Source organism: Egretta garzetta, unplaced genomic scaffold (genome assembly GCF_000687185.1).
Source record: "Egretta garzetta isolate BGI_Z169 unplaced genomic scaffold, ASM68718v1 scaffold14, whole genome shotgun sequence".
Classification (NCBI taxonomy): Eukaryota; Metazoa; Chordata; class Aves; order Pelecaniformes; family Ardeidae; genus Egretta; species Egretta garzetta.
This window is the reverse complement of record NW_009259588.1, coordinates 535,452-541,452: the sequence shown is the minus strand read 5'-3', so window position 1 is coordinate 541,452 and position 6,001 is coordinate 535,452.

Here is a 6,001-nt window from a genome sequence, read left to right as displayed (position 1 = left end):
CTTGGGGGGAGTGATCGCGGCTCGGGACGGGCTGGGCACCGGTCAGTGGGTGGTGAGCAATTGCATTGTGCATCACTTGTTTTATATATATTCTGTATATTCTCTTACTATTATTATTATTACTACTATTGTTATTCTTCTCTCTTATTAAACTGTCTCTATCTCAACCCACGGGTCTTACTTTTTTTTCTTTTCTCCTATTCTCTCCCCCATCCCACAGAGGGAGGGGGGGAAGTGAGCGAGCGGCTGCATGGTGCTTAGTTGCCAGCCGGGTTAAACCACGACAGTTATACCTTCTTGGAAAGAAACATGGACTTGAAAATAATGGGATCAACAAGTTGGAAATTGATGCTGAGCTGATGAACCAACTCAGCTGAAAAAAAAGGAAATTTAATATGACCTTTCAGCTTGATTTTGGTCAATGTCACAATGAGAATTTAGCAAACTCGTGAGTTCAAACACACCCCTTGTCCTACCCTAACATGGTGTAGGATCAGGGGATGCAGTCTCACATTTCAAGGTACAAGGAAGGCTTCTGATAGGCTGGCTGAAAGGGTGATGGGATGATTCTGGGAACTCACTTCTGGTGTCTCAGGCAAATCTCAGCATACCTCTAGACTCTGCAAAGAGTCATTGAGAAGATGCTGCTAACTCTAGCATTGGAAGCTGCTCAGTGCTCCTAATGGATAGACTGTACACACATAAACATGATGCCTGATCCACCAGGTGCTGGAGTAAAGGACATGGACAAATGCCTTGTGCTGCCTTGTTTGCTAATGTAAAACATCATGGTACTAGTTATCAGTTGTACAGGATGACTGTACCAGGGCCCTTTATTTCTCACAGATTTGAAACTTCCCAGCTGTGTGAACAGCCACTCCATGCCCCAACCAAGGCACTCATCACTGTTGAATGAGGTGAGGATAATAGGATGGCACAATATATCTATGCAAAGCATGAGAGCATTTGTGTAGGGCAACGACGATTTTAGGAGTTCCCTGAATGAATGCAGTCTGGACACACAGATTGTATGAATGGATGTTTGCAGGAGAGTCGTATACTAAGTTTGGCAAAAAGCCATAAAGATGTATTGGTGTGTGTCCCATGAGTATCAGACATGCATGTCCCGCAGTCCCTCTACAGGCTTTCAGCTGGGTGAGGGCTCCAGTTAGCCCTGAGACCAGGCACAATGGTTAAGCACCTGTGAGTACAATTAAACCTTTCTGTTCCAAAATAGGGCAGCTCCTTCAAACTATCCACAGCAGTAGTCGTTGGCACATGCTGTGCTCCCCAAACATACTCTAAGGTAGTGGCTGGAAGGGCTACAGGTGGCACTGACCAGAACTGTGACAGGGAATAGTCCAGCAATCAGTCATGCTATTTGTGCTAACACTTGTACCCTGAGCCTGATTAATTTTCTAGTGTAGATGTAGCCTCAGAGATATAACTAGCCTCAGTTGAGACCTTGGAGCCTGCGAAGTTAAAATACATAACTCTATAGCAAAGCTAAACACTAATGAATGATTTTGTGGAGGTTAATGCCAACCTGCCCTCTAACTCAGCGGGGAGATAATGTTTTTCCATTAGCAAGCCCTTACTGTGGCTAGGATCTCAGTGAATATGTCTGGAATCAAACAAGGACAAACAAAATGACTGTGGAGGGGTATTGGTACGGTATTAGTACTTGACCAGTGGAGAAACACAGTTATTAGGCAGTCCCCTGCTGTCGTTCGTATGAACTTACTTGAAATGTAGCATACAAAACATACCTTTCCTGCAGAGGCATTGTCATCATCACCCTGGCTTGAATTTGAATTTGCAGGTGATCTTAGGTACTTCTTATAAGGTCAGACAGGGCTGTCACCCCCTTTTCCTCTGAAACCTCACTAATACCCCTTGCAACCAGCTGAGGAAAGCAGGTTATGATGTTACCCCTGACCAACACCAGGGTGTGAAACTGAATTGACTTTACATGTAGAAATTCCTACAGCCTGTGCTGTCTGTAATTCTGTGCACTGAGTGCAGTACTTTGCAGAAGCGTGCAGGGAGGTTAGCTGCTTTGTAAGGGAAGGAGGAGTTGTGGTTTCTTGTTGTTTCCAAAGGGACCTCTCTGGACTCCCTACCATCCTACCACCATATCCAGTGCTCCCAGCAAAGCACACAGAAATGTATGCTGGCCTTCAAGTGCTGATCTGGGTGCTGTGGAAAACAGAGTGCAGAAGTTCCACATGAAATGTGGAACTTCTGTGTGCAGCATGCTGCACCTGAGCAGCTGGTAGCTCTGAGCAGTGTCCAGCTTTTCTGTGGAGGAGCAATGCAACCTTTAAACAAAAGAGAAATGGTTGGGGAAGGACAAGCGAAGGAGAAGGTCAGTCATCAGGTGGAGGAAAGGACAAATGAAAAAAGCCCTGTTCCATTTCTCTCTCCTGCCCATAGAGAATGAAGATGTGTTCCAAGTCCTCATTCTTTTTTTCTCCCAGGCGAAGCCTAGTCCTGCTAGAGCTGAACCATCCACTCTGTGCATCACCAGATTAGGATGAATATACATGGCCATCACTTAGGAGTAGAACAGGGTTTTTTTGGATTATGGATACAGTGGAAGATAATCTGGTAAGTAAAAAGTTTAGATTAACTGGTAATGGTGGAAGTTGCACCGAGGTGCAAAAGAAGCCTTTTAAGATGCAACAAGTAGTGAGCCTCTGACAGGTTAAAAAAGGGAGGCTAGGTTCAGGTTAAGTAGATGCTCATCTAGAAATATTTCTATCTCTGGCCAGTTTTTGTTGAAGCATTAGAGACAGCAGGGGGGAACAGTTAGAGCGTAGGCTCTAACTATGTACCAGACCAACAAGTAACAGCCAAACCCTGATCAGACGTTTAAGATGCGTGCATACCATTAACTCCAATATTTGAACACCAAAGTGAAATTGCAATTCTAGCATCTAATTCCTTTAAAACCTAGAAGACAGGTTTTCTTCTCCAGGCAGAGGGCTGGAGTGAAAACAAGAATTGCAAGTGTTACTGCAGAAGGAACACCTAAACTTCAGCGCAAAAGAAGAGTAACTGTGGAGTCTCTGAAGCAGGACATACTGCAACTCATTCTTCTTTCACCTGAATGTACAGCTCAGAAGCAAGGCTGGGCAGCCTTTGACTACACCAAGAATAATTATGTAAATTGTTAGTCATTTGAGGTGAATATGCTGCACCGCAGAAACTCACATATACAGAAATTCGCATTGCTTATAATAGCGATGAGAGGAGAAACCGCCCATCTCACTGTAGTTTGTCCAGGCAGAGCAGGACACGACTGATCAATGATAACATGTCATGTTTTGCGGCTGCATGGAGAAAAGATCCCTGAACTGAAAAGGGCAAAAGACCTGCTGATTACCTACTGCTGACAAAATCAGTGGGCCAGAACAGGATTGAGGGGTGTCTACAATCTACTGCTTATATTCACAACTCAGTACGAATATGAACCTGTGGGGGAATATTAGCTATCATGAAAAACCGAACTGTAGGGAAGTGAGTTGAGGAGAAGCCACATTTTTATTTGGCTCAGGTTTGTAAACTTATTGTCAGAATTTCCTCCATCCTAATATAACATTTATCTATCTGCATGCATGAGGTCAAAGAAGCTGATGAGGCAATTAAAGACTAACAGCTATGGGGTATGAAGTGGCAAGGATGAAAAAAAGTTATCTGGAGATGAGTGTGCCTGCATTTATATGTGCATGCATGCACACTCCTGGCCTTTCTTGCAATATGACTTTCCCCCATTTCCCTAATCAGATTAAAAATTATATTCTCCCACACCAACTTTTAAAGAATTTGGAAGGACATGCTACAAATTCAGAAGAAAAAAAAACCTCAGCCCTTGCTATTTCAAGTCAAAAGATCTTTTTAAAAATCATTGCACGATACCACAAAGTACTTTGGATGTGGTCAGCCAATTCAGATGGTTGTTTTATTATTGATTGTGTTGAACTGCTTTCAAAATAGTAAAGAGTTAACAGTTTGCACTTGTTTTATGCTACTGCCCTGCTGGCAGGAGTTATATTCTGGCTGCATAAAGTGGTGATGATAACAGGTCAGCCTTTTTTTGGGGGGTGGGGGGTGTGTGTGTCTTCTGCTGCAGTATTAGCACATTTTAAAAAGAATGATCCTTGAGGAGGTAAAACATGCAATGAAAAAATGTTTTCATTTGTTATTGGGGAGCCTTAATTCCTTTTGATTATTAAAGAGCAAGTAAATTAGAATGAAAATGTCTTGACTTAAAGGATATCTTTTGAAAATGACACAGTTAATGTCTCCTGTTGCTTTCTTTGGACTGAAGGTAGTTGTCAAATTTAATACAAACCAGTAAAATGTTGTAGTAAAAAGTGATGTTTCCATTGAAAACTGTGCCCAGTTCTAACAAAGTCCAATCTGGAGAGGTATAGTCTAAGTCAGTTTTTAATTCCCAATTCTAACAAAGTCCAATCTGGAGAGGTATAGTCAAAATCAGTTTTTAATTCATGTGCCAATTTACCTTCATAACGAAAAATTCTTGTAACTTAGAAAAACTATGTAGTGAGCATTCAACTATGTGTTCCTGCATTTTGCACTACCCCCAGAGTATCCGTGATAAATAAATGAATCTCTCCAGTAACAATTCAGTATTCCTTTTTCAAATGGTTATAAATCATTATTAACTTTTCCTAGACCTTGCTGCTTTTTTCTGGTTGATTTTTTCTTCTTCTCTCTTTTCTTTTTTTAACTTATTTTCTTTCAGCTTAAGCATCAGCTTAATTAAAATTAAATTATAATTATTTTTATGGAGAACTGATTCTTTTGCAGAAGTGCAAACCCCACTGTGGATCCTTTTTGATATAAAGGAAGCTTCTGTTGTTATAGCTTGCACCTACAGTTCATATAAAGACAAATCTATCAGCGTGGTTTCTAGAAATACTCATTCCAATAGCTGAAATGGATCTACTGTATCTGTATCAACCAGTCCTGGAGTTCTGATGTTTCATAGGATTTTCATCTCCTCTGTATTTACAGTGTATAGTCATCTTCCTTTTAAAGGGCATCGAAGCTCTTCGAAGCTTTATATGGATGTTTTCCACCAAAGCTTCCTCTTAAAGATGGAAGAATCTCATTTGACTAATACTCTGGTTTAATTAATTCAGATTGCTACATTGGTTTCTAGTGCAAATACTCTTTTCAGCCTTGCTCGCATGCTCATTTTGGCCATTCATTTACACAGTTCCTTACCTGAATTAGCAAATGTTCTTCTGCAAGTGCACCTGACCCTGGTGGTGGAATCATGCTGAAAAGAAGTATTCTGATTTGATAGGGAAAGTTAATTGATTTTTAAGTGCTAGGCTCATTTTTTCCCTGTCGTATCCTTGATGAATACTACTGTTTCTCTTCAGTTATACTACGGAGTATAAAAAGCCTCACTGACTCTGGTTAAAATGACAAAAAATGTGTTTTCCAAGGGAAACCTCTTCTTTCCAACAGACCTCTCATGCCATTCTCTGGTAAGATGTCTCCCTTGCTGGTGTATGAGCACAGCATGTTGTGAAGTCAGCACCACAGCAGCCCAGGTGATGCAGCGGTTCATGCTCTGTATTCAGTCAAAGGGTGTGCAATAAATTCTTGTAGCCTGCAGATTAATGCCAGAGGTGGGAAGCAGCCATTGAACATTCTTTAACATCTCATTGATGGTGCTTAACCATTTCAGTTCCCTGCTAGGCTCTAGCAGCCATTCAGGACACAGAAAGGGTTTAGCCTTGTGAAAGGATCAGCACAAACAGCGTTCTGGACACATTTTTGCTGGGCCTGACCTAAATGCTGGTTCAGTATCTCCTAAAAACTGCATGGCTTTTTTCTTAGTCTCTCTCCTTCCCCTTCACACAGCTCTTCTGTGCGATCCCATCTCCCTGCCCCCTTGTCATTGCAAATTCAAGGCAAAGACATAGCTAGCTCCCTGATTGCTGGCTGCAGCTCAGGAGCG